This window comes from Panthera uncia, assembly GCF_023721935.1.
Source record: "Panthera uncia isolate 11264 chromosome E2 unlocalized genomic scaffold, Puncia_PCG_1.0 HiC_scaffold_20, whole genome shotgun sequence".
In the NCBI taxonomy this organism is placed as follows: Eukaryota; Metazoa; Chordata; class Mammalia; order Carnivora; family Felidae; genus Panthera; species Panthera uncia.
In genome coordinates, this window is record NW_026057589.1 from 7,079,305 (window position 1) to 7,099,476 (window position 20,172).

Consider the following 20,172-nt stretch of genomic DNA (forward strand, 5'->3'; position numbering starts at 1 on the left):
GAGTTCGAGCCCCGCGTCGGGCTCTGGGCTGATGGCTCAGAGCCTGGAGCCTGCTTCTGATTCTGTGTCTCCCTCTCTCTCTGACCCTCCCCGTTCATGCTCTCTCTCTGTCACAAAAATAAATAAACATTAAAAAAAAAAATTAAAAAAAAAAGAAAAGTATTTTATAAACTGAAAAAAAAAATGAACTTTACAGCGCTACTGTTTGTTTTCTATGGAAATTGAATATACTATCTAGTGTTACTACACTCACCCAATACAGTTGTTGTATTTCTATTTATAACTTCTGATTTTATTTGATAGTCAAATAACATTACTAGCAGACATTGAGAAGTAGTTATGAAGTATATGTCATTAGAGCAGATGCTTTAAGAAATTTTGGTTCTCTTTTTTCTCCTCTGAACTTTTGTACTTAAAACAAAAATCTTTTATCTTTCATTTTCATGAGCATAAGTAAAACAAAATTTAACAGCATTTGATTTAATGAATGAGGACAGATTCTTCTTTTAAATGCTTTTTCCAAAGTTCTGTGATTCTGCTGCTTCTGGAGTATTTTGCTTACTTGCCTGCAAGATCTTTGTCCCAAAATAAATATTGTGTCTGTTTATATACCATCCACAATTTGGCAGGGTTTAGAGGACTCCTTGATGTTAGCTTTGAGAAATCCCTATTCAAGCTCAACAAGTTCCTTCTCCTCCTCAGGCAGCCCAGTCACTCCAAATAAAAGATAGCTGTGGTAAAGCTTTGGAATGTGATTTTCCCCAAGAGAAATTGACACAACTTTTTCAACTAGTTTGTCAAATCCAGATTTTAAGTATGTATTTCTATTCAATTAAAACATGAAGTATATTTTCTAGCATTTAGTTATCAGGAATTTAGTGCATCGGAATAAGTAATCTGTTTTAAAGCTGACTTCCAGGGCACCTGAGTGGCTCAACTGGTTAAGCGTCTGACTTCTTCAGCTCAGGTCATGATCTCTCGGCTTGTGAGTTTGAGCCCCGAATCCAGCTCTGTGCTGACAGCTAAGAGCCTGGAGCCTGCTTCGGATTCTGTGTCTCCCCCTCTCTCTGCCCGTCCCATGCTCATGCTCCGTTTCTCTCTGTCTCTCAATAATAAACGTTAAAAAATTCTTTTCTAAAAAGCTGACTTCCATGTAATTATTTTTATTATTTTATGTTTTTCATCATAAGTATACCCTTTAATCCCCATCATCTATTTCACCCATTCCCCTCACCCTCTCCCCTCTGATAACCATCAGTTTATTTTCTATAGTTAAGAGTTTGTTTCTTGGTTTGTCTGGTTTTTTAAAGTATATTTTAAGCATACTATAATATTTTAATAACTGAATTATAAAATTTAGAATTGACAGCCTTATGCTTATATTTTTAAAGACAAGTTTTCATTTTAATAATTTTTAAATCTAGGAGAGTTGACTGACTTCATGCATAAACAAGATGGTTTAAAAATTAGGATGTCTGGGGCACCTGGGTGGCTCAGTCAGTTAAGCGTCCAAGTCTTCATTTCAGCTCAGGTCATGATCTCACAGTTTGTGGGATCGAGCCTCCCATCGAGTTCTGCACTGACAGTGTAGAGCCTGCTTGGGATTCTCTGCTTCTGTCTCTGACCCTTCCCCTCTCATGCTCTTTTTCTCTCTCTTTTTCTCTCAAAGTAAATAAATACATTTCAAAAAAAAAATTTAAATTTAGGATGTCCTAGTACCTTCCAGTTAGAGTTACATTAATTTGCATATATGGTAAATGTTCCTCCAGAGTATTTGAAGATTGTATATTCTCTTTCTCTTCTCTTGAATTGTATCATTTGCATGGATTTACCTTTAGTGTAAGGGTAAAATTTTAGTTGTGGCCTTATCTGAATTATATATTCCAAGTTAAAGAAGACAGTAGGTCTGAGGGGACCTCTGTAGGCTGTTACATCCTAATTTTTCTGCTCATTTTCTTTCATAATTTTTTTTTCAAATATTTCTATTTATGAGACAAAATTCACCTACCTTAAGTATACAATTCAGTAAAGAAATGTATACGGTCAGTGGTGTAACCACCACCACAATCAAGATGTAGAACATTTCCATAACCTCAAAAAGTTTCCTCATGTCCTTTTGCAGTCAATCCTCTCACCCCCTGGACCAGGCAATCACTGATCTGCTTTCTATTACTATAGTTTTGTCTTTTCTAGAATTTCATATAAATGTAGTCACACAGTATATAGACTTTTGTGTCTAGCTGTCACTTAGCAACATGCTTTTGAAATTCATCCATGTTGTGTGTATAGTAGTAGTCCATTTCTTTTTATTACTGAGTAGTATTCCATTGTGTGGATATGCTACATTTTGTTTATCCAGTAATATTCGTCTGTGTGTGTGTGTGTGTACACACACACCACATCTTTTTTATCCATTCATCATCGATACACATACCACATCTGTATCCATTCATCAGTTGATTGACATTTGAGCTCTTTCCATACTTTGGCTATCACCAGTAGTGCTACTATAAACATTGGGGTGCATGTGCCCCTTCAAATCCGCATTTTTGTATCCTTTGGATAAATACCTAGTAGTGCAATTGCTGGGTCATAGGGTAGTTCTATTTTTAATATTTTGAGGAACCGCCATACTATTTTCCAAAGTGGCTGCACCAGTTGGCATTCCTACCAGCACTGCACAATGGTTCCTCTTTCTCCGTGTCCTCGCCAACATCTGTTGTTGCCTCAGTTGTTCATTTTAGTCATTCTGACAGGTGTGAGGTAGTATCTCATTGTGCTTTTGATTTGTATTTCATTGATGATGAGTGATGTTGAGCATCTTTTCATATGTCAGTTGGCCATTTGGATGTCTTTAGAAAAGTGTCTATTCATGTCTTTTGCCCATTTCTCCACTGGATTGTTTTTTGGGTATTGAATTTGATAAGTTCTTTATAGATTTTGGATACTAACCCTTTATCTGGTATGTCATTTGCAAATATCTTCTCCTATTTCTTCAGTTGCCTTTTAGTTTTGCTGATTGTTTTCTTTGCTGTGCAGAAGCTTTTTATCTTGATGAGGTTCCAATAGTTCATTTTTGCTTTTGTTTCCCTTGCCTGCCACATTTTTTTTAAATGTGTGAGAACACTCATGAGTTGGGGTAGGAGCAGAGAGAGAGGAGTGAGAGAATCCTAAGCAGGCGGGGCTTGATCCCACAAACCTGTGAGATCATGACCTGAACTGAAATCAAGAGTTGGACTCTCAACTGACTCAGCTACCCAGGCACCCCTACACCACATCTTCTTTATCTGTTTGTCAATTGATGGACATTTCGGCCATTTCCATAATTTGGCTATTGTAGGTAATGCTGCTATAAACATCAGAGTTCATGTACTCCTTTGAATTAATATTTTTGTGTTATTTGGGTAAATACCTAGTAGTGAAATTGCTGGATCTTAGGGTAGTTCTATTTTTAACTTTTTGAAAAACCTCAGTACTATTTTCCAGAGTGACTACATGAGTTTGCATTCCCACCAACAGTGCAAGAGGGTTCACCTTTCTCCACATCCTCACCAATACTTGTTGTTTCTTGTGTTTATTTTATTTTATTTTTTAATGTTTATTCAGTTTTTTGAGAGAGAGTGTGTGCACGTGCGTGCAAGCAGGGGAGAGACAGAGAAAGAGGGAGGGAGACACCGAATCCAAAGCTGGCTCCAGGCTTTGAACTGTCAACCCAAAGCCTGATGCCAGGCTGGAACTCACAGACCTTGAGATAATGACCTGAGCTGAAGTTGGACCCAGGTGCCCCATTGTGGTGTTGGTTTTAGCAGAGGGGAGGTGGATGGGGGGGGATTGGTTAAATTGGTGATGGGGATTAAGGAGGACATTTGTTGTGATGAGAACCGGGTATTTTATGGAAGTGTTGAATCATATTGTACAACTGAAAGTAATAACACACTGTATGCTAACAAACTGAAATTAAAATTAAAACTTAAAAAAAAAAAAAAAAAGAATTATGGGGCACCTGGATGGCTCAGTCAGTTAAGGGTCTGACTCTTGATTTTGGCTCAGGTCATGATCTCACAGTTCATGAGATCGAGCTCTGCGCTGATGATGCAGAGCCTGCTTGGGATTCTCTCTCTCTCTGTATCCCTTCAGTTCTCTCTCTCTCTCTCTCTCTCTCTCTCTCTCTCTCTCTCTCAAAATAAATAAATAAACTTAAAGTACCAGGAGCTGTTTTAATTGATACATAAATAACATACACTGATACTTGCATAATTTCCATTTTACTGGTAAGAAAACATTTGTAAGTTTTAATACTTGTAGCTTGAGCAAGCTCAGAGACTTTTTATTTCTTTGATAACACTTCTCAGATACTTAGTTTTCTACAGAGGATTAGAAGCCATAGCCTGGCTAACAAGTTCTTCATGTTATAGACTGTGCTATGGTAAGGAGTTTAATTAATGTTACTTTCTTTTATGAAAGTATACAATATGAACAGTTGGAAATTATTATCCATCATAAACTTTTCACTTTGAAAATTGATATGTGCTTAGGAACCAAGAATTTAAAATAACACTTAAAATGTGCCTTCTGGTAGTGTAACTGTGCTTTTAGGACTCATACTGTCCTATACTGTGTGTCCTGAGAAGGAGAGGGCCAAGTCTGGGAATGTTTGCCAGGTTGTTTTTGTGGATGAAAACCTTTCTTCCACAAATACAACCAATACGGAGCCCTTTTGTGTTTTAAAATTTCAGATGTTAAATAAATAAATAAATAAATAAAATTTCAGATGTAAAGTCAGGTTGATCTTCAGATTAAAACAAAAGGATAGCTCAGAACATGTGACTTCAACATTTCCATTAGGAAAATATAGGTGTTTTTCAAGCAAACAAAATATTCTACACATATTAAACCGTAATTTTTAATAAATGTCTGGCCTCACTTACAAAATATTGCTTTAAAAATAATGGCCCTTTGAAGTGCCTGGGTGGCTCAGTCGGTTGAGCGTCCAACTTTGGCTCGGGTCATGATCTCATGGTTCGTGAGTTCGAGCCCCACATCGGTCTCTGTGCTGACAGCTCAGAGCCTGGAGCCTGCTTCAGATTCCGTGTCTCCCTCTCTCTCTGCCCTTCCCCTGCTTATACTCTGTTTCTCTCTCACTCTCTCTCTCTCAAAAATAAATAAACATTAAAATTTTTTTAAAAAAATCAATGGCCCTTTGGGAGAACCCTCCGCATTTTTTGAGGGTATTGCTTATTCATGGCAGCCTTTCAGTCCTTGCTGTTCCTTTGCTATCCAGAACATTTCTGGGCCATTTTTAAAAATTGAAGTAAAACGCACATAACAAAATTTGCCATCTTACCCATTTTAAAGTATACGATTCATTGGTTTTTAATATATTCGTCACATGCATCCTTCCCCACCATCTAATTCTGGAATATTTTCAGAACTTGAGACCATTTTAAATACGTTTTGAAAATCTGTAGACCAGTTTTATGGTGATCATTGCCAAGCCCTGTGGTAGACGATTTACATTATCATGGATTCTCTGAAACCTGCACTATGTAGTGAAGTCTTCTGTTGGATTTTAGAACACATTTGGTGATAGCTAGGTTTTACAGCTAAGGAGCCTGGGGCCCAGAGAGGTCAGAAAAATCTTCAGAAATCATGTAATCTACTTCCTAGGGAGAGCCAGGATCCAGACTCAAGTTTTGTTTTGTTTTGTTTTGTTTTCCCCAGAATCTGTGTTGTTTGCAACACACCACACTCTTGCTAATAAATAATCATTAGGTAAGTTGCCAGGAATTCCACATACCACCTCATATTATTTTAGCCTACTAAGTTACTCTTTCCATTACACTGGATAATCACTGATATTTTAATGTGGCCTTTTTACATCTCATTTTGCCGTCTTCAAAACAACCTTATCCCTCATCTTTTTCTTTTTAACCTTTTAACTTTACTTGACTTGTTTTTCTAACTTGTAGGGCAAGTGATGTTCAATATGACAATTGAGCTGCTAGATAACTGCACATAATTCTTCCATGTTAATAGTATGTTAATAATAATAATGTTAGTAAAAGTAGTTCTGATGTTTTAAAAAGTAATTGTCACAGAGTTGACTGGGGAATGGGCTACAGTAAACAGCATCTACCTCTTTTATTACTTTTTTTTCCTAAGAAGCAAATAATTCTGTCATTTAATTTTAGAAGGTTTTCACTTGAAATTGTACCCCTTTAGTACAGTTCAAGACTGTCTTAAACATGCATTGTTTACTTTGAATCATAGAATGAAGATAGCAGAACTGGTAAGATATTTTGGGGTGGGGGGAAGTATTCATATATATTCTGTAGTCATATAAAGAGTTCATAATATTAACTGTTGTAAATGCTGTGGAGTTAAGCATTAAATTGACTGTCCACCCTCTTATTTATTCTTTAGGAAAATTGTCTGTTTTCACACTTCCTGAAATACTTTGAAAACATTAATAATGCAGTTCATTAATGCCACTGTGGTTTAAGTGAATATATAGAGTTAGGAGTTCTGAGTGCCAACTTCTGCCTCCTAACTAACTTTGCAACCTTCTGCAAATGAATTATTTAATATCTCTCACTTTTACGTATGTATGTGTGTAATCTCTGCACTCAGTGTGGGGCTCAAACTCATAACCCCAAGATCAAGAGTCACATGCTCTACTGAGCTAGCCAGACACACCAATATCTCTCACTTTTAATTTCTTTGTTTTAAAATTTTACCTGTTGGATGGTTATAAAGGTCAGATAGGACTTGGAAAAGTTTTGAAAGCTGTAGAGAATTTATATGAACTTAAGGTGGCAACTTGAGTGAAAAAGTGTTAGGAAAAGAGAATTAAGAAATGAAGGAAGGTATATAGAGCTGTTTGGGACTGGGGTGAGGATTTCTTTAAGTAAAGTGAGTTCAAAGTAGAGGCATGGAGGCGCACCTGGGTGGCTCTGTCAATTGACCATCCAACTCTTTTTTTTTTTTCCAAAAATTTTTTAATGTTTTTATTTTATTTTTGAGAGAGAGAGAGACAGACAGACAGACAGTGTGAGCAGGGGAAGGGCAGGGAGAGAGGGAGACACAGAATCTGAAGCAGGCTCCAGGCTCCGAGCTGACAGCACAGAACCTGACTCGGGGCTAGAACTCACGAACCGTGAGATCATGATCTGAGCTGATGGCGTTGCTTAACCACCTGAGCCACCCAGGTGCCCCTGACCATCCAACTCTTGATTTCAGCTGAGGTCATGATCCCAGGGTCATGGGAGTCGCCCCCATGCTGAGCCTGGAGCCTGCTTGGGATTCTCTCTCTCCTTCTGTTCCTCTCCCCTGTCACTCGTGTGCACATGCATACGTGCTTTTTCTCTCTCAAAATGAAGGAAAAGAAAAAAACAAAGTAGAGGCATGGAGTTGCAGAGTCTAGAAATAGCATTCGTGGTCTTAGCAGTGTTCAAGTTTTTGGTGGTTTGTGATGCTTAGGCTAATGTTACTTTTTTATGCAGTAAGAAAGCAGGTATTTTAAATATATACCTCCATGAAGAAAAAAATTATGTAAGAATATAATCATATTATAAATTTCTAAGTTTTAGATTAGACATGTTTTCTCCTTAATCTCAGAGTATGAGTATTATTGGGATGTAAGAATCTTTTCAGATTGCTCACCAAAAGGAATGGCTTTTCCAGACGTTGGACCATCAGTGTTTCTAGGTGGAACATTCTTCTGAAAAATGACGTTTAGAGGAAGTTTTCAACACTTGACATTAACTTTGTGTGGCATGGTACAATAAAACCAGTGTAATGTTTCAGCATGCTTTTTCTGCTGTAGAGTTTACTGCAGTGTGATTTTTAAGTACCGTAAAATACCTTACAAGAGGTTCCAAATTAGGTGGGCTAGTTCTACATATAATTCTATATAGTTTTTTAAATATGTTCATTAATGCATTTTTCCCTTAAATGCCAGTCATCTTTGCATTTGTTAAGTTTATCTTACAAATAAAAGAGTGGATAAAAATGTATGTACAGTTTTAGAAATAACAAAACGAGTGTCCATGTACTTGTTACTAAAGATAACAGTATATCTACACTAGAACTGTGATGTCTAGCATGGTAGCCACTGGCCACACGTGACTATTGAGCACTTGAAATGTGATTGGTCTGATTGACATTTGCTGTTTGTGAAAGAGTACACACTGGATTTTGAAAACTTGGTACAAAAAAAAGAATGTAAGATTTCTCAATTTTTATATTATGTATTGAAATAATGTTTTAGATACATTTGGTTAAATAACAGTATTATAATTAATTTCGCCTGTTTCTTTTTAATTTTTTTTTTTAATTTTTTTTTTAATGTTTATTTATTTTTGAGACAGAGAGAGACAGAACATGAACGGGGGAGGGTCAGAGAGAGAGGGAGACACAGAATGTGAAACAGGCTCCAGGCTCTGAGCAGTCAGCACTGAGCCCGACGCGGGGCTTGAACTCACAGACCGCGAGATCATGACCTGAGCCGAAGTCGGACGCTTAACCGACTGAGCCACCCAGGCGCCCCTCTTTTTAATTTTTTGAATATGTCCTAGAAAGTTTATATTTACCTCTGTGACTTGCATTTGTGGTTCCCGCTATATTTCTATTGGACACTGATGCCTTAGAAAACTCCACAGTCCTCTACCCCTCTTCACAAAAACAAAACAAAAACAACACAAAAAACAACCCACTATCCTGACTGATATATTTATTCCCTTGCTTTCCTTTGTCATTTTATTCTTATGCACATGTTTCTAGACAATGCATTGTTTAGTTTTGAAACTGAACATAGCAAGCACAGACTTCATGGCAGTATCAGTGAAAGACTGTAATGTAGTTTTTAACGTGAAAGCTCCTAGGAGATAAGCTGAACAGAGTCTCAGAGTCAAGTCTGGATTTTCAGCTTCTTTGCAAATTTGAAAAGCCCGTCTGGGGAAGTTTGTGAGCAGAGTCATGAGTAGGTTGTAGAAAACCTAAGGCTCACACTGGAATTGGGATGTGTGCATAATGTGAGCCAATGTTCACAGCATGCTAGAGATCCGGAGGAAATAATGGTCAGAGGGAGTGGGCTACTCTGTATTTTCTGATTCTGTTTTTTGATTCTACCTCCTTTTCACAGGAGTTTCTCCATAAATCTTTTCATTTTATAAAACTGAAACTGTAAACCCATTAAATAATAACTTCCCATTCTTCTTTCCCCAAGCCCTTGGCATCCACCATTCTTTTTTTTTTTTTTTTTTTAAGTTTTATTTATTTATTTTGAGAGAGAGAGAGCGAGCAAGCGCATGAGCAGGGGAGATGTGGAGAGAGGGAGAGAGAGAATCCCAAGCAGGCTCCACACCGTCCACGCAGAGCCCAACACGGGGTTTGGATTCACAAACTGAGATCTTGACCTGAGCCGAAAACGAGTCAGATGCTTAACTGACTGAGCCCCCCAGGCACCCCTGGCATCTACCATTCTACTTTTTATGATATTGACTAAGTACCTCATGTAAGTGAAATCATATAGTATTTGTCTTTTTATTACTGGCTTATTTCACTTAGTATAATGTTCTGAAGATTCATCCATCGTGTAGCATATTGTAAAATTTTCTTAAAAGGCTCAATAATACTACTTTGTATGTTTTATACCACATTTTGCTTATCCATTCATTTGTCAGTGGACACTTGGATGGTTTCCATGTTTTAGATGTTGTGAATTATGCTGCAATGAACATAAATATACATATATGTCTTTGAGATCCTTGCTTTCAGTTCTTCTGAATGTTTACCCAGAATTGGAATTGCTGGATCATAATTTTAAAAAATGTTTTTTTAATGTTTATTTTTGAGAGAGAGAGAGACAGAGCGTGAGCAGGGGAGAGGCAGAGAGGGAGAGGGAGACACAGAATCCGAAGCAGGCTCCAGGCTCTGAGGTGTCAGCACAGAGCCCTGACACAAGGCTCGAACGCATGAACCATGAGATCATGACCCGAGCTGAAGTTGGATGCCTAACCAACTGTGCCACCCAGGTGCCCCTCTGGATAATAATTTTTTTTTTTAATTTTTTTTTTTTAACGTTTATTTATTTTTGAGACAGAGAGAGACCGAGCATGAACGGGGGAGGGTCAGAGAGAGGGAGACACAGAATCTGAAACAGGCTCCAGGCCCTGAGCTGTCAGCACAGAACCCGACGCGGGGCTCGAACTCACGGACCATGAGATCATGACCCGAGCCGAAGTCGGCTGCTCAACCGACTGAGCCACCCAGGCGCCCCATGGATCATAATTTTTTGAGGAACCACCATACTGTTTTCCACCGCAGATGAATGTTCTTTCTGTGTTCCCACCAGCACTGCACCAGGGTTCCAGTTTCTCATTCTTAACCAACACGTGCTTTCTATTTTTGTGACAGTAACCATGCTAATGTGGGGTAGTATCTGTCATTATAGTTTTGATATGTGTTTCCCTAATGATTAGTGATGTTGAGCATCTTTTCATGTACTGATTGGCTATTTGTGTATCTTCAGAGAAATGCCTGTTCAGGTTCTTTGCCCATTTTTTAATTGAATTTTTTGTTGTTGAGTTTTAGGAATTCTCTATATTAATTTTGGATATGAATCCCTTAACATATATATCTTTTGCACATACTTTCTTCCATTCTGTGGGTTGCCTTTTTACTCTGTTGATAGTGTCTTTAGATGCACAAAAGTTTTTAATGTTCATTGAGTCCTGTCTGTGTTTTTTTTGTTATCTGTGTCTTTGGTGTCATCTGCAAGAAACCATTGTCAGATCCAGTGTCATGAAGCTTTTATGCTATGTTTACTTCTAAAAGTTTTATAATTTCAGGTCTTACATTTAAGGGTTTGATCTGTTTTGAGTTAGTTTTTGTATATAGTGTTAGGTAAGGGTCCAGCTTCATTCTTTGCATGTGGATATCCATTTTCCCAGCACCGTTTGTTGAAAAAGACTGTTCTTTCCCTGTTGGATGGTCTTGACACTCTTGTCAGAGATCATCTGACCATATACAGGATGGTTTATTCCTTGGCTTTCTATTCTATTCCATCAGTCTGTATGTTTGTCTTTGTGTCAGAACTATACTTTTTTTGATTGTACTGTAGCTTTGTAGTAAATTTTGAAATCAGGAACTATGAGTCCTCACATTTTTTTCTTTTTCAAGATTGTTTTGGCTATCCATGGTCCCTTGAGATTCCATGTAAATTTTAAGATGGGTTTTTCTATTTGGTTAACGCCTGCATTTATTGAATATGTACACACATACAATCTCAGTTCCAGGTACATTCTGAATTAAACTGTATTATGATTTCTCTTTTGAATTATAAGGAGTAGATGGTAAATTAAATTAAATCACTACAGAAGAAGCTATTTTTTACAGTTACATCCAACCCAATTATGATTCAGAGGCAAGTGAAATTGAATGACTGTCTTAGTGATTATCCAACAGGCAAGCAGTTGACTGCATTTATGAACAGGGAGGAGCATGTGGCTAAAGGAAGATGAGTCAGAACCGAGTATCTTCCAAAGGAATCTGTTAAATAGACTACAGAAACAATTGAAATTAAAAGGCAGGGTACATACTTCATTAGCAGAATATCTTGTTTTCCTTGGTGTCTGTGCCATCCTGGTATTACTGCATATCTGTTGATTCATTGGTGAGAACATTTGTTCAGTTCTCTCAAAAAAAAAAAAAAAAAAAGGCTTTTTTCCCTTGGAAAGAAATCGCTGTGTAAAACATTGGTGGTAATGTGCATGCACGCAGTCAGTATGTTTGTGGTGCTCTATGTGTCTCATGTTTTATGAATGTTTATGTCTTAACTAATTTTTACTCTCACCTGTGAAAGAGGTATTATTTAGCTCTGATTTTATATGTAAGGAATCTAAGGCTTATTAGCAAACTTAAATTTGTCTCAGACGCACTGATAAAGCTAGAATTTAAATCCAGGTTTTATCTGATTCCAAAGCACATTTTATCACTCTTCCTATTATAGTGATAATATTCCTTTTCTTTTACCAATATTTACAGTTGGACCCCCTCGATGGCTCAGTGTGTAGAGCTTGTGCCTCTTTTTTTTGTTTTTGTTTTTGTTTTGTTTTTTATGTTTGTTTATTTTTGAGAGAGAGAGTGCTTGAGCCCATGAGCGGGGGAGGGCAAAGACAGGGAGAAAAAATCTCAAGCAGGCTCCACACTGTCAGCTCAGAGCCTGACATCACGCTCAAACTCACAAACTGAGATCATGACTTGAGCCGAAATCAAGAAATAAAGAGTGGGACACTCAACCAACTGAGCCACCCAGGCACCCCTGTAGAGCACATGCTTCTTGATCTCGGGGTCATGAGTGCAAGCCCCACATTGGGCATAGAGCTTACTTAAAAAATAAATACATTAATTCATTAAAAATAAATAAAAATAATTACAGTTGATTTTCATTATATGGTAGTTATCTTCTATAGTGGCTGCAGACACTGAATTAATACTAAACAGCTGCTTGCCGGGATGTTACAGAGTTAGGTTCTGGCAAGCCCCGGGTCATAACATTTTCCTCGATCAATACATAAACTTGTTTTATGTGTGTTTCTGTTTAAGGAAAACTTGTTTAATATATATTGTTTATTCATTAACACTGAACAATGGTAAAATGTTAGGCATCTAGGTCACTTATAATCTTTTGCCATTTTGGAAAAAAAAAAACCTTACAGGTGAACATCCTTATAATCAAATATTTTGTGTACATCTTTGATTAAACTTTAGGATATAGTCATAGGGCATGACATTATTTGATCAAAGGAAAATTCACACTGCTAAAAAAAAATGCCTTCCCAAAATTGTTAACCAGTTTATACTCCTGACAATATAGTAGAACCTGGTTTCTCGTCTTGTAGACTTGAAGTTCTTTCTTATTTTTTACATTTGTTTAGAAATAGATACAGTTATCTTGTTTTAATTTCATAGATTTGGTTATCGTTAGTGAATTTTTTTCAGGTCTTTGGCCATTTTATTTATTTTCTTTTAAACTTATTTTTTTCATATGGTTAGCCATTTTTCCTATTTCCACTAGTTAAATAAAATATCCTTTTACCATTGATTTGAAATGTTGCCTTTTTCATTTATTAAATACTTGGTTTCATTTCTGATTTTTTCTTTATTCTAGTAAGTTTCTTCTGACTTCCGTAGCACTGGTACCTATGTACTGGTTGCATTGTTACATATTTTAATATCTGAAAGGGCAGAAAAATACTTTCTAATATTTTCTTGGATAGTCTGATTCTTTTTTATGAACTATAGACTTCTCAAATTCCAGAAAACATTATTTTGAGATTTCATTGGAATTTTGTTAGAATAAGGATTACTTTGGGATAAATTGGCATTTGTAGTCTTATCATTAGAGAATATCACACCTCACCAGTTATTAAAATCATTTTCTTTGTTTCAGAAATTAGCTATTTTCTTTTTATAAAGTCTACATGTTCCTTCTTAAATTCACTCTTAGTAGTTGATACTTTTATTGATATTTTAAAATAAGGTGTTTTTTTTCCATCTTATTTTCTAAAGAGTTACTATTGTAATATAGGAAAGTTGTTGGTTTTTGCATATTATTTTTATCAGCAGCCACTTTTTTTTTTTTTAATTAATTTATTTATTTTGAGAGAGACAGAGACAGCACGAGTTGGGGAGAGGCAGAGAGAGAGAGAGAGAGAAGAGAGAATCCCAAGCAGGCTCTGAGCCTCCAGCACAAGGCCCAGCGCGGGGCTTCAACTCAGGAAACCTCAAGATCATGACCTGAGCTGAAACCAAGAGTCGGATGCTTAACTGGCTGAGCCACCCAGGTGCCCCATCCAGCCACTTTATTGAATTCATTAATTCACTTGGTTTTTTAGTTGAATATTCTGGATTTTTCAGGTAGATAATCTTCAGTCTTATTTATGTACAAGTTTGCTAGAACTGTAGTCTTTCTAAATTTTTATTTATTTATTTATTTATTTATTTATTTATTTATTTATTTAGAGAGCACAAGCAGGAGAAAGGGGCAGAGAGAGAGAATCTTTAAGCAAACTCCATGTGGAGCCTGATGAGGGGGCTTGATCCGAAGACCCTGGGATCATGACCTGAGCCAAAATCAAGAGTTAGCTCAACCTTCTGAGCCACCCAGGTGCCCCAGAACTGTAGTCTGGGAACATTGGAAAGCTGAGTTTTACTATCATTGGTATATTCCGTTAACCTTAAGAGTTAAGTGAGTCCTACTTAATGTAAGGGGTGAATTCAGTTTTGATTCTTACAGTTCTTTATTTATGTAGTCAGCTCTTCCTCCTTAAAGACTTTAAGTTGACTGGTGTTGGAATCTTTTTTGGATGGTAGGATGTACATCTTTTTTAAATGCCTGGTATATTCACACTGCCCTGGATAATCATACCCTGCACAAAATGATAGGTAGTAAACGTTTGTTGAATAGGTGGATCTTTTCATATTGAAATTAGAGAGAAGCTACAAGAAACCATTTCTAATTCCAGCTCTGTTTCTGCTCTTCTATTAATCATTGTTTAAATATTTACCGAATACCTAAGGGGCTGATCATTCCCTCTTACTATTTTCTCTAATAACTCCATTTCTAGATTTTAGTTAACAAGTGTTTTAAGTTCTAGCAGTTTATTATAGAGAAGTGAACTATTCTTTCTGATTGAAATGGTTTTTTTGACAATAAAGTTTTCTCTTTGTTTTTGGCAATAGCTTTGACACTTAGTTTCTGTCTCTAGATGTATCTTTTTCTATTTTCTCTTTTTCTTTTTTTTTTTCTTTGAGAGAGAGAGCACTAGTGAGCAAGGGGCAGAGAGGGAGAGAGAGAATCCCACAAGGGGCAGAGAGAGAGAGAGAGAGAGAAGTGGGCCTCAACCAGGGCTCCTGTTTTACCCAAAGTGGGGCTTGAGCTCACCTGATACGGGGCTCAAGCTCACCCAGTGTGAGGAGTTTCTGTTTATATTGATTTTGTGGCTTAGTACTGGTGTGGTGGGAGTCTTCTTTGCAAATCTACCGTTTTTCTATTTTAATTATCTTGAAATTATTTTCTTTAGAACTTCTTAGAAGAGACCACTCTTTCTGCTGTCCTGTTGTACCCTTAATTTCTATTCTTAGTGCAGCTACCCAGGAGCTAGAAACACTAAATAAACTTCTATAAATATATAGTATTTTAGAAGGGCAATTGAGGATGCCACTGCTTATTCCAAATTTAGATATTCTCAGAATAAGTAGAGTCCAGACTCTCAGAGATAGCACTGTTTGTACAGGTTGATAAATGAGAAGTTGACTAGGTTCTCTTATATGTCTCTTATGTCTTTCCTCTGACATAAATTTATGTGGCAAAACACAGAATAACTAATTTTTAGCCATTTAGGAAGTTTGGTCAATTTAAGTGAAGACTTTATCATCTTTCTGGCTCTCTGCTACAAAGATCTTGGTGCCTATGAGGGAAGAGGAAGAATGAAGTTTTTACTGTCATGATTGAATCTTTTTGCCTTGTACAGTCTTGAGAATGTGGTGAAAGTAGTGAACTTACAAAAAAAAATGCACATGGGCTCAAACACACACATTTTTACATAGAATTTCAAGGTGTTTCTGGTCTTTTTGAAACTTCCATAAACCCAAACTCCTGTAGGTTCTCTGAACTCCAGACTAAGAACTCCTACCTTAAATAAAAGCAATCCTAAAAGTTATGAGTGACCTAAGATCCTGTAAGATAATACTTAGGTATCTAATGCATCCAACAAAGGGGAAATTTTTCCGTGGGGTCCTATAACTTAACCTTTAACCACTAGGTTCCTTATGTGTTTTTCTTTCTCTTCACTGGCTGTTTATAGCTTGCTCTGATGGGTTCTTTTCTTTTATCCAGCACCTAGACATTGGATGTCCTCAGAGTTCTTCCTGGCCCCCCTTCTTTTCTCCTTCTACTTACTGCTTGGCCAATATCTGCCTCTCCCTTGGATTTAAATACCATTGTATTGTTGATGGCTGCTAGATTTATATCACCGACCCATATCTTCTCAGAGTGCTAGTATCCGATATGCAACTGCAAAGTTATTATAAGTATTTTTATAATTGTTTTATTGAGATAAAATTCATATACCATAAAATTCATGCTTTAAGAATGTACAATTCAGGGATTTTTAGTATATTCGCAGAATTATGCAACCATTACCACTGTCTAATTCCAAAACATTTTCATCATCCAGAAAGAAACCCTGTACCTATTAGCAATCACTTATCCCTCCCTCCCCTTCCCTCGCCATCAGCCCCTGGCAACCACTAATCTCCTTTCTGTCTCTCTCTGTAAATTGCACATTTGTATGTGCCAATGTATATTCACATCTCAAATAAATGGATTCATGTAATATGTGGCCCTTTTCTGATTTCTTTCACTTAGCATAATGTTTTCAAAATTGAACAGGGGCGCCTGGGTGGCTCAGTCGGTTAAGCGTCCGACTTCGGCTCAGGTCATGATCTCACGGTTCGTGAGTTTGAGCCCCGCGTCGGGTTCTGTGCTGACAGCTCAGGGCCTGGAGCCTGTTTCAGATTCTGTATCTCCCTCTCTCTCTGACCCTCCCCCATTCATGCTCTGTCTCTCTCTGTCTCAAAAGTAAATGTTAAAAAATATATATATATATATTTATTTATTTTTTAAATTGAATATTGTAGCATGGGGCCCCTGGGTGGTTCAGTCAGTTAGGTGGCCGACTTTGGCTCAGGTCATGATCTTGCGGTCCGTGAGTTCGAGCCTGCATCAGGCTCTGTGCTGACAGCTAGAGCCTGGAGCCTGCTTTGGATTCTGTGACTCCCTCTCTGTCTGCCCCTCTCCCACTCATGCTCTGTCTCTCTTGCTCTCAAAACTAAATAAACATAAAAAAAAAATTTTTTTTAAACAATATTGTAGCATGTATCAATACTTTATTCCTTTTTGTGGGTGAATTGTATCCCAGTATGTGGATAATGCCAAGCTGACAGTGCATACCTGTTTTTGCTGAAGCTCTTCTGCTACAGTGATGTGGTATTTAAAGCTACAGAAGGTGACAGTAAGGTCATATTATGCATAATTTGGATTGAATGTAATGTCACACCTGATATTTAGAGATTGATTTTATTGAAAATTACATAATACTATTACCTTATTTCCAGAAGAATACAATGTGAGGCTGTAGTCATTTTGAACTTTCTGTGAAGTCTCACATTCCCTGCTACTTTACTTTTGGAAAAATAAGCAGGCTATTTTGTTGTTTCTGTGTGTGATTAGCTGAATCTGTTTAATACTTTTTTTAAAAGTTTATTTATTTAATCTCTATACCCAACATGGGGCTTGAACTCATGACCCCAAAATCAAGAATACATGCTTTTCCAACTGAGCCAACCAGGCACCCCTGAATCGATTGTTTTTTACTTTTAAAGACTTTATAGAATACATTTCGTATAAAATATTTAATTGTTCTAGGACAATAGATTTAATCCCTAGGTCACATTCTAATACATTTTCTTTTCACAGTTTGAAATAAGTCCTCATTATCTTCAGTGAAAAATATCTTAGTGTTTAAATTGTATTATTAGATTATACTACGAAATGCTGAACTGTTAAGAGACAGAATTTTATCTTCTTCATACTTTGAGGTTTGGTATTCATGAAATGTATGAAAGTGCCAAACATTTGAAGATCTAAATGTAAAACTGTATTTTTGAATGTGAACATCTAAATAAATCACCAGAGTCATCTAAATATTATTTTACATTATGATTCTAGGCACTAGCCTTGACTAAGAAATATAGTCTTTTTCCGAATCCACTTAGGACTTTTCCCGAAACAGATTGGTGGTTTTCTTTGTCGTGAGAGAACATTTATAAAGAAGTAATGAATGGGCTTTTTAAAAATTCAGTAATTTCATAAGGAAAATAATTTTGATTATAGAGTTAATATGAATAAGCTAGATTATGGAATCTTTGATTCTAAATGATGTAAATCATGTGATGAAGAACATAGAATCTAATCATGAAGTTGACCTTTCTCTCCTGTTAGAAGAGGAGAATTCTGTGCATGATTAGTGTGAGAATTTAATGAGGTACTTTGATAGGTGAAATGTTACAGTCCTCACTGTGTGGCACCCTCCCATGTGAGAAAGAGTAGGTGGAGATCTTGATTAGAAGATATGTTAAGTCAAGTTACATTGATAGGCAGTGAGGAGGGCTATTGTTTTTAGGTTTTGAGGTGTTGAAAGTGAGGTTGTCTTAGTCACTTGTCTGACGAGGTGCACTTTAGTGGAGTTTTAAATTCACAATGTAGAAGAGAATGAGCACTTATCAGAACAGAAGGAAATATGTGGTTAAACGGTTTCAGCTATAACTGTAGACTACTTCCCTTGGTCCAAATGGGAGGAGAAATGGAACCTTATGTTTTGGACTTTTTTTCCCAATATAAATAGAAGTTAGTTCAGGGTGGTTTATTGGAGCCCTTAACAAGAAAAAAGGTTGTGTTTAATAGTAGAGGGGAATGACAAAAATAAGATGGCATAAATCCTGTAGGTTTTATTTTACAGGTGTCTCAGTTGTAATTTTTTGAGCATATTTGTAATTGTTGACAGTCAATTATTCTTATTAAACCTTTCTAAAAACAAGAATGCCCCAAAATTTTTGAAGAAACTGCTGAATTGAGAAAAGAAAAAGTTGATGTTTACAGCTTTTTACTTAAAATGAAGACTGTCTTAACCAATTTTATATAATTACAAGTAATAAATAATGCTAATTTTAGCTCACAAAAGCACTTGGATTATTTAAATAAAATATATTTGGTGTAGACAAATGAAGACCTTATTTGTAAATGTATATTTGATAACCTGGAGTTTTGAAAAGTCATTGAAGTCCTGCTTCTTCTTCATTTAAGAAATCTTATTAAGGCATTAAATGATAAACATCTATGCTGATTTTTATTCTGAAGCCCATGTTTTCTTTTTGTTTTAATTTTTTTTAAGTTCACTTATTTACTTAGAGCATGCATGCAAGTCAGGGAGGGACAGAGAGGGAGAGGGAGAGAGAGAGAGAGAGAAAGAGAGAGAGAGAGAGAGAGAGAGAGAGAGAGAGAAAGAGAATCCCAAGCAGGCTCCATACTGTTAGTGCAGAGCCTGGTGTGGGGCTCAAACTCATGAACTGTGAGATCATAACCTGAGCCAAAATCAAGGGTCAGAGGCTTAACCAACTAAGCCACCCAGGTGCCCCTGAAGCCCATGTTAAATGAGGTAGAAAAGATCTAAAATAACAATGTTTGTTTGTTTGTTTTTTCCTAAAGTCACTATTAGGATAGTGTGATATTAGGATGGGGGAAGGGTGTGGGAATTATAATAAATTTTTTATATTTCTTACTGTTTCACAATAAAATTTTCACCTTAAGATGACAGTATTAGCACCTTTCCTTTCTTGGTGGATCCTTAATTGTTCTTGAGCACAGTTATATTTTCAGGCAGTATCAGAATTTGGTGGTTGAAAATTAAACTGGTCTGAATTTTGAAATCATACCTAAAGTGTCTTTTAATCTAGAATCATTTATATTTACTTGAAAAATAATGGTGAATAAATAAATGTTGTATCAGTTAAGTTTCTTTGGTTAAAAGCAGACTAACTGGCTAACTGAAGTTAGAAAAAAAGGAAAAAAGCTGCATTACTTCATAGGAAGCAATGAGGTAGCTTATAAAACTGAAGGGAAGTATGAAGAGCCCGACTCTGGGTGGCTCCAGGTTTCCAAATAGAGGGAAACTGTGTGTGCTGTCTTTAGGGGCTGGTGAATTCCAGTTGTTTTCCATCTTTATAGCTTTTTACCCAAGGTTCAAAAATCAAGGCAAAGTACCTATTGTCCTAGCTTCAGCTTCAACTATGTCTATTTCAAGTATCATTTTATTATAGTTTTTATAAAATTTGTATCACTTTTTTTAAAAAACAACTTGAGAGAATTGTGACTAGAAATAAAATCCTGGTAAACCAGATTAACTTAACTTCTAGAATTTGGTCAGAGCTATGGTTTATATACCTTCCTATAATTCTTAATTTTATAATTGTATTCATCTTTTTCTCCCCCAAGAAAACCACAGGTTTCCTTAAAGTTTATTCTTCGTTTTTCATGTATCTGATGGCTTA

At 36.5% G+C, this 20,172-nt stretch overlaps 1 protein-coding gene across 2 annotated transcripts in view; it reads left to right on the forward strand.

The window, feature by feature from the left end:
- CBFB (core-binding factor subunit beta) overlaps positions 1-20,172 on the forward strand; it is a 55,307-nt gene that overhangs the window by 10,590 nt on the left and 24,545 nt on the right. The gene's annotated exons all lie outside the window — the stretch shown is intronic.